The sequence below is a fragment of the Pongo pygmaeus genome, chromosome 1 (assembly GCF_028885625.2).
Source record: "Pongo pygmaeus isolate AG05252 chromosome 1, NHGRI_mPonPyg2-v2.0_pri, whole genome shotgun sequence".
NCBI lineage: Eukaryota > Metazoa > Chordata > Mammalia > Primates > Hominidae > Pongo > Pongo pygmaeus.
The window spans coordinates 218,288,054-218,297,405 of NC_072373.2; the positions used below are offsets into that span (position 1 = coordinate 218,288,054).

The following is a 9,352-nucleotide window of genomic DNA, read 5'->3' on the forward strand; positions in this document are numbered from 1 at the left end:
ATGATTGGGTCTCACTTTGTTAGCCAGGCTGGTCTGGAACACCTGGACTCAAGAAAATCCCCGGACTCAAGCAAACTCCCAACCTTGTCTCCTAAAATCTTGGGATTATAGGCATGAGCCACCACGTCTGGCCCCATACACTATTTTCAAGAGTAGAGTCTTTGTTTTGAATGTAGGATCCATTTCTTCCCCTAGACACAATCCCAAACTGTGTTGTTGTTATTATTATTATTATTATTATTATTATTATTATTATTATTATTTGAGATAGGGTCTTTCTCTGTTGCCCAGGCTGGAGTGTGGTGGCAAAATATCAGATAACTGAAACCACTGCTTCCCAGGCTCAAGCCATCCTCCCACCTCCATCTGCAGAGTAGCTGAGACTATAGGCATGTGCCACAATGCTCAGATAATTATTTAATATTCTAGTAGAGTCTAGTAGACATGGGATATCACTATGTTGCCCTGGCTGGTCTAGAACTCCTGGGCTCAAGTGATTGTTCTGCCTTGGCTTCCCAAAGTGTTGGGATTACAGCTGTAAGCCGCCATGCTTGGCTTCTCTTCACTTTTTTTTTTTTTTTTTTTTTGAGACAGAGTCTCACTCTGCCACCCAAGCTGAAGTGCAATGGCTAGATTTTGGCTCACTGCAAACTCTGTCCCTCGGGTTAAGAGACTCTCCTGCCTCAGCTTCCCAAGTAGCTGGAATTACAGGCATGGACCACCACACCTGGCTAATATTTTGTATTAGTAGAGATGGTATTTCGCCATGTTGTCTGGGCTGGTCTCGAACACCCGACCTCATGATCCGCCCACCTCGGGCTCCCAAAGTGCTGGGATTACAGACATGAGCCACCGCGCCCAGCCAAGAAGACATTTTTGTTTTCTCAAAAAAGTGCAGATCTGAGCTTCAAAGATCCTTGGTAACACTTCCCAGTGTTATCAGTTTAGTGGAGCAGTGGCTAATAATTCATGGACCCTATAGGAGCAATCTTGCATGCTCTTTAGAGGTTGGGACACACTCTTCTTGGTAGCAGAAGGGCAGAACTATGCCTCTGCAGCCACTTATTGCAGGATGGAATTGGAGTAAACTGAGGGCTCTTTCACACATGCTAGAGAAATGACTTTGGCCCTAGGAGAAGAGGGGGTTGCAGGGGATGGGCCTGAGAAACTTGCCTTTTCACTGGATTGTCCTCTAGAGTTTTTCCTTGCAGGTTTGTCAGAATGAGCCTCCAGTCCCCATCCAGGCTCCTGGAGCTGGCAGGGCAGAGCCTGCTGAGGAAGCAGTTCTTGACCATCTTCACCTTGCATGACCTGCCCAGGGAGGTCTTCCCTCTGATGTTCATGGAGGCCTTCAGCATGAGACACTGTGAGGCCCTAAAGCTGATGGTGCAGGCCTGGCCCTTCATCCACCTCCCTCTGGGATCCCTGATGAAGACACCTCATCTGGAGACCTTGCAAGCTGTGCTGAAGGGACTTGATACACTGCTGGCCCAGAAGGTTTGCCCCGGGTGAGGTGACTCAGGTGGCCTGGTGGGAAGGGTCCAGGCATCCAGGGAAGGGACAGCGGGCTCAGGAGGAGTGGTGGGGTTGGGGAGCTAGCGTGGCTCAGAGGCTTCTGCTGGTGCCCATGAGAGGCCTTGACCATTGCCCAGATCCTCTGGGAAAGGACTGCTCACCATACACGGTCCACTGAGGAAACAAGAACCTGCTTTCTCCCAGTGGATGGTAAAGGTTCTCGAAGTGAGAACCAGGCAGAACCCAAGGGGGAGCAGGATGGAGAAGAGACAGAAGGAGGAGCACTGAGGACAGGAGCAGCTGATTCATGTCCTGGATGTGGAGTGAAAGCTCAGGTCAGGGGTGGGTCCTTGCCTACATTCTGAGCTTTTCCCCTATGTTACTCACAGGAGGTGGAAACTTCAAGTGCTGGATTTGCGGGATGTTGATGAGAATTTCTGGACCATATGGTCTGGAGCCAGGGCCCTCTCCTTCTCCCCAGAGGACATGAGTAAAAGGTAGACAGTGGAGGACTGTCCAAGGATGGGAGAGCACCAGTCCTTGAAGGTGTTCATAAACCTCTGTCTAAAGAAAAGTATGCTGGATTAATGCCTGAGCTACCTCTGTGGGTGGATCCACTACAGAAGAGGTCTAGTGCACCTGTGTTGTAAAAAGGTGCAGAATTACTCAATGCCAACTTCAACTTTCAGAAATTTATTGAAAAGGGTATACCCAGACAGTATCCAGGAGTTGGAAGTTAAGAGAAAGTGCTCTATGAATAAAACAGGAAAGTTTGCCCCTTACTTGAGCCAGATGAGCAATCTTCGCAAACTCTTTTTGGCCTTCAGTTATGACGATGAGTTATACGTAAGCGGCCAACAGCAGTTCATTCCTGACTTGGACTGTACATTCCTCTGCCTGTACTACCCTCAGATGCTTTATATAAGAAAGGTCAATAATATCAATGAGCACCTGGAGCACCTGCTCAGGTAAGAAAGGATGGTGAGCTTTCTCTGCAGACCTTACCATAGACTTTTGTTCTTTTTCACAGTAAACGCTAGTGGGCATCTACTGTGTGCCAGCCACTGGTGATGTCACAGGGAATGGGATGCTAGAATGTCAATGCCTTATGCTGTTCAGTGCTCTATATCCTGAAGTGGGTATCACAAGACCTCTCAAATAAGGGCAGAGGGATGGCCTGGGGAAGATGCTACACAGAGAGACAAGTAGAGAGCTAGTTAGTCAGGGGTTCAGATCTAGGGAGGGTGCATTTGTGAATTCCTTTTTAGGAAGTGTGTTTGAAGTTAATATGATGAAACTTCCTCTTCATATAGAGGAGAATATGAAAGAAGGGAAAGTGCATCAAACCTGTGCGTTTCACAGTAGAAGCTCCATCCTCACAGCTTAGTAAACACCAATGATCCTGTCTCTAATTCCCTGTCTGTAAAAGGTTTTTTTGAACCCCAGGAAAAGTAGTTGACATGGGAAAAGCGTGCTTCTTGGACAGAGGTGAGGGAGTAGGCATGATAGTGGTTTGAAGTGATAGGTGGTTTGCAGACGCGGGCATGTCAGGAAACCTTTGTAGGCAGGTGACCCTAGCAGATGTCCCTAGACCTCGCTCAGTTGAGTTCTTTGTGCACATCTCCCAGTGGGCTTCTCTGGCCCAGAGCTGAGGTTGTCTGCTGAAAGATGAAGTAAAGCGGCTTTAAAGATTTTGTGGCCTTGAACCAATCACACAAGCAAGGGTGGAAGGACTGAGCCTAAAATGGAGCTGCCCCTGAATGATCTGAATCTTCATCAGGCAGCACCTTGCATGAGGGCCATCATCCGATGATGGGAACAAATTTGTGTTTGGGTGAAACAGGTTTCCCCATTGCAGGTTACTATAACACCTGTGTTGTAGTAAGGTGCAGAATTACTCAATGCCCACTTCAAGTTTACCATTGAGATTATTTCCCACCCCCCTCCTCTAACTGGCACCATTGACCATAACTAATTTCTTGCTCTCCCCAGGTGCCTCAAGAACCCCTTGGGGACCTTTATATTCTGTCATGCTTACCTAGCTGATCGGGACACGGAGTGTCTGTCTCAGTACCCAAGCCTCAGTCAGCTAAAGGAGCTGCATCTGATTCATATCCTAATGTGGACCACCAACCTTGAGCTCCTTGGAGCTCTGCTACAGAAAGTTGCTGCTACTCTCAAGATCCTCACGTTAAAGGACTGTCAGATCCAGGACTCCCAACTCAGGGTCCTCCTGCCTGCCCTGAGCCACTGCTCCCAGCTCACCACCTTCTAGTTTCATGGAAATGAGACCTCCAGGAATGCTCTGAAAGACCTGCTGTGTCACACAGTTGGGCTGAGCAAGTTAGGCCTGGAGTTGTATCCTGCCCCTCTGGAGAGTCTTGACAACATGGGTCATGCCAATTGGGAGATCCTCGCCCCAATTCAGACTGAGCTGATGCGTACACTCAGGGAAGTCAGGCAGCCCAAGAGGATCTTTTCTGGTCCCGTCCCCTGCCCTTCCTGTGGCTCATGGCTATCTGAGAAAGTGGACTTCCATCTTTGCTCTTAGGGAAGGCCTGGTTAGTGAGTTGGATATGCTTTCTTCTGGACCCTTGGGCACTAAAATCTAGGACACAGGTGCTTTTTTTTGTTTTTTTGATGGAGTCTCACTCTGTCCCTCAGGCTGAAGTGCAGTGCACAATCTCAGTGCACTGCAACCTCCACATCCCAGGTTCAAGTGATTCTCCTGCTTCAGCCTCACTAGTAGCTGGTGTTACTGGCGTGTGCCACCACACCCAGCTAATTTTTGTATTTTTTTCTTTTTTTTTTTTTTGAGACAGAGTCTCGCTCTGTCACCCAGGCTGGAGTGCAGTGGCATGATTTCGGCTCCCTGCAACCTCCGCCTCCCGGGTTCATGCCATTCTCCTGCCTCAGCCTCCCAAGTAGCTGGGACTACAGGTGCCCGCCACCACACTCAGCTAATTTTTGGTATTTTTAGTAGAGTCAGGGTTTCACCGAGTTAGCCAGGATGGTCTTGATCTCCTGACCCCATGATCTGCCTGCCTAGGCCTCCGAAAGTGTAATTTTTATATTTTTAGTAGAGACAGGGTTTCACGATGTTGGAGGAGGCTGGCCTTGAACTCCTGACCTCAAGTGATCTGACCACCTTGGCCTTCCACAGAGCTGGGTTTACAGGCATGAACGGCCAGGCCCGGTCAGGTGCATCTTAAAGGAAGCACACAGCCATGTATTTCAGGCACGTGCTGACTGTGAGTGGAAAAACAAAGGTGAATCAGCTGGGGATAGGACTGGGTGAAAATGCTGACTTGGCATCGATAAAGTCTTCAGGGACATGTGTCCTAGACTCAGAAATGGAACCTGAAGTTCTAGAGTGATGCAGGAGTTACGCCTGCAAGGATGGTTATTTAAAAATGTCAAAAATAAATGGAACCTGAATGGAAACTTTCTGGTGTCTTCCATGATTGGTCAATCCCTTTTAGCTATTTATACATCAGAAATCTCTAGTTACTGATGAGAGGTACTACGTTATCTGTGATTAAGGTTCAGCTGCAGCAAATGAAGGCATCAAAACTGAAATGTGATCATTTTGATTAATATTCACCCATTTTTTACTTCCCTTCAGTCATCTGTTTCTTCCTTACTTTCTTCCATGCCTGTTCACTGGGTTCATTCACAAAGGATGCACACTTGGGGCCTGGAACATTCTGTGTGGGCAGTGATGATGAGCCACTGAAATCTACCCTCTTCTCAGGGGCCCTCACTGCTCCCCAGATACTGAGACCCTGCTCACTCCTAATGGACATATCCAGAGGAATCCACTCCTGATCTTTGGCCATGCCAGGAAATGGCTTCACTGCACCAGGGGCTGCCCCCTGACCTTGAAGGGAATGGCCATAGTGTGTATTGCAGGAGCCTCATGACATCACCAACTCTTGCCTGTCCTCAAGGTGGCTGATGGGTTTCACTGAATTAAAGTGGTTGTGTCCAATTTCCCTTTTAGAAAAATGCATATTACATATTCTAAATATTTCTAGTCCACATTAATAGAAAAATATATCTTTTGGAAAGCTAATTCATAACAATGAGATATCTTCCTATAACATCTCCCTTCTCTCCTTATCAAGAAACACAAGAGACCAGGGCACTGACCTGTAAGCAGCATTCCCGCACTGCCTTGAGAATCTCTTTGGAACTTGCCCCCTGTGGGCCAGGAAGCCCTCTGATGGTTCACTGAGGTGAACCTGGGCTCACTGTGTTGACCCGGTTGATCTCAAACTCCTAGACTCAAGTGTTTCTCCTGTCTTGGCCTCCCAAAGTGCTGGAATTACATGCATGAGCCACCATGCCTAGTCTTACTATTTTTCTAATTTTAAAATTATTGTGGATATATAAATCTCGTGTATATTTACAGGGTACATCTGATGTTCTTTTTTTTTTTTTTTTTTTGTGAGATGGAGTCTCCCTCTGTCACCCAGGCTGAAGTGCAATGGCACAATCTCGGCTCACTGCAACCTCTGCCTTTTGGGTTCAAGAAATTCTCCTGCCTCGGCTTCCTCAGTAGCTGGGACTACAGGAGCCTGTCACCACACCTGGATAATTTTTGTATTTTAAGTGGAGACGGGGTTTCACCAGGTTGTTCAAGCTTGTCTTGAACACCTGACCTCAGGTAATCCACCCGCCTCAGCCTCCCAAAGTGCTGGGTTTATAGACATGAGCCACTGCACCTGGCCTGATATTCTGATACAAGCGTAAAATGTGTAATGTGCAAATCAGGGTAACGCAGGTTTTCACCATCTCAAGAATTCATCATTTCTTTGTGTTAGCAACATTCCAATTCCATTGTTTTAATTATGTAGAAATTTACTATGAACTGTTGTCAACATGAGTTGCCCTATGGTGCTACTGAACTCTAGATCTTATTCCTACCTAACTGCATTTTTGTACCCATTAACCATCCCCTTCTTTTTTTTTTTTTCTTTTTTTTTTTTGAGATGGAGTCTTGCTCTGTCACCCAGGCTGGAGTGTAGTAGTGCGATCTCAGCTCACTGCAAACTCCGCCTCCTGGGTTCACGCCATTCTCCTGCCTCAGCCTCCAAGTAGCTGAGACTACAGGTGCTTGCCACCACATCCAGCTAATTTTTTTGTCTTTTTAGTAGAGATGGGGTTTCACCGTATTAGCCAGGATGGTCTCAATCTTCTGACCTCGTGATCCACCCATCTTGGCCTCCCAAAGTGCTGGGATTACAGGTGTGAGCCACCACGCGCTTCTTATTCTTGTTTCCCATTATCCTTCCTAGCTTCTAATAACCATCATTCTACTTTCTATTTTTAAGTTTCATGTTTTTAATTCGTAAATATGTGTGGGAACATGCCATGTTTTTATTTCTGTATCTGGCTTACTTCACTTAAAATGACGCCCTCCAGTTCCATCCATGTTGTTGCAGATGACAGGATTTCATTCATGTTTATGGCTGAATGATATTCTATTGTGTATATTTACCACATTTTCTTGATCCATTTATCTGTTGATGGACACTTAGGTTGATTCCATATTTTGGCTATTGTGGATAGTGCTGTAATAAATATGAGAGTGCAGGCCGGGTGCAGTGGCTCACACCCGTAACCCCAGAACTTTGGGAGGCCAAGGCAGGTGGATCACTTGAGGTCAGGATTTAGAGACCAGCCTGACCAACATAGTGAAACTCCGTTTCTACTAAAAATACAAAATTAGCCGGACATGGTGACACACACCTGTAATCCCAGCTACTTGGGAGGCTGAGGGAGGAGAATCACTTGAACCCAGAAGGCAGAGGTTGCAGTGAGATAAGATCACACCACTGCACTCCAGCCTGTGCAACAAGAGTAAAAACTCAGTCTCACAAAAATAAAAAGAAATAAAGAAAAAGAAAAATAATATGGAAGTGCAGATATCTCTTGGATATATTTCTTTTTTCTTTTGGATATATATCCAGCAGGGGGATTTATGGTTCATATAGTAATTCTATGTTTATTTTTTGGAGGAAACTCCATACTGTTTTTCATAGTAGCTGTACTAATTTACATAACTACCAATGGTGTACCAGGGTTCTCATTTCACCATATTCTCCTTGGCATTATTTTCTGTTGGTTTTTCTATCTTTTCAGAGACAGAGTCTTGCAATGTTGCCCAGGTTGGTTTTGAACTTCTGGCCTCAAGTGATCCTCCCACCTCAGCCTCTCAAAGTGCTGGGATTACAGATGTGAGTTACTGCACCTGATCTACAGAGTAAATTAGAATCCTCGCAGGAGGCTGTGACTCTGGGTTACCTGATTTGTATCAGTTGACACACATGTATTAGGACCTGGAAGCCTAAAAATGAATGACTACAGCAGGGTGGAAAAAGCCTGAGGAAAGTATTATCATCCCCTCAAAAGCTACTTCCAGGGATGACCCAAAAGATACAGCAATCCCCACTGCCTTCCCACGAGAGATTGACTGGTCCGTTGTTCTTTATTTATTTATTTATTTACTTATTTATTTATTTATTTATTTTCTGAGACAGGATCTCCCTCTGTCACCAGCTTGACTAACATGGTGAAATCCCATCTCAACTAAAAATACAAAAGGCCAGGCACAGTGGATCACGCCTGTAATCCCAGCACTTTGGGAGGCTGAGGCAGGCAGATCTTGAGGTCAAGAGTTTGAGAGCAGCCAGGTCAACATAGTGAAACCCTATTTCTACTAAAAATGCAAAAATATGCTGGGCATGGTGGCACATGCCTGTGGTCCCAGCTACTCAGGAGGCTGAGGCAGGAGATTTGGAGAATCTCTTGAACTCAGGCGGCAGTGTTTGCAGTGAGCCAAGATTGCGCTACTGCGCTCCAGCCTGGGCGACAGAGGGAGACACTGTTTCCCCCCACAAAAAAAAGAAGTTACTGATATGGCTGAATTGGTCACCACAGGTGAACATTTTAAGAGAGTTCTAGAACATAAAATATCCAGTGCTCAAAGAAAAGAATGCAAAGGATAATAAAGTGTTTGCAGCTAAAACAGCTGAAAGGATAAGAGCAAGGGGAGCTCCCCTTACTATTAAAACTCAAATTCAGTTTGTTGTAAACAAGGAAACTCTGCTCGAGTTGCCTGCCACCTTTGAAACTGTCAGGCCATTGGAATGAAGATTGTCCACTCTTGCACCAGGTCTCTGTTGGACCAAACCCTTTTGGCTCATACACTGTTCGCATTAGAGGATATTTCTTTTTTCTTTTTTTTTTTTTTTTTTTTTTGAGACAGGGTCTTGCTCTGTCACCCAGGCAAGGAGACTTTCCATGAACTATCCACGGATGATGATCAGACCTTCCACAACCCAGAACCTGGAGCTAATGGCTTTTAGAAACAAAAACAGAGGAAAACTGTCGTTGAGCCTCATTTGAAGGGATTCTATCAGGTGAGTTACATTTAAGGATTTCCATGGGAAATCCTGTTCTAGAGGTAGATGGTGTTAGGAAATCGCTTTCCCAAGATGACAGAATAAGACACCCTGTGACATCCTTTCACTGATGAAGACTTGCTTTTGTTTTGCGTTAACACAAAAGATTCCAATTTATACTTCTATTTTCATAGGAATTTTTCCTTCTTAAATCAAACGTCCTCTAAGATCCTCTATTCAAAATGTAGCCATGTAGCCACTCTTTTTTTTTTTTTTTTTTTTTTTTTGAGATGGAGTTTCCCTCTGTGGCCTAGGCTGGAGTGCAGTGGCACCATCTTGGCTCACTGCAACCTCCATCTCCTGGGATAAAGCAGTTCTCTCACCTCAACCAGTAGCTCGGATTACAGGCATATGTCACCACACCCAGC

The 9,352-nt window shown here is 45.7% G+C and overlaps 1 pseudogene; it reads left to right on the forward strand.

Annotated features, from left to right (window-relative positions):
* The first annotated feature begins 1,221 nt into the window (after nt 1–1,221).
* Nucleotides 1,222–4,066, forward strand: LOC129015649 (PRAME family member 17-like; annotated as a pseudogene).
* Nucleotides 4,067–9,352: the final 5,286 nt, after the last annotated feature.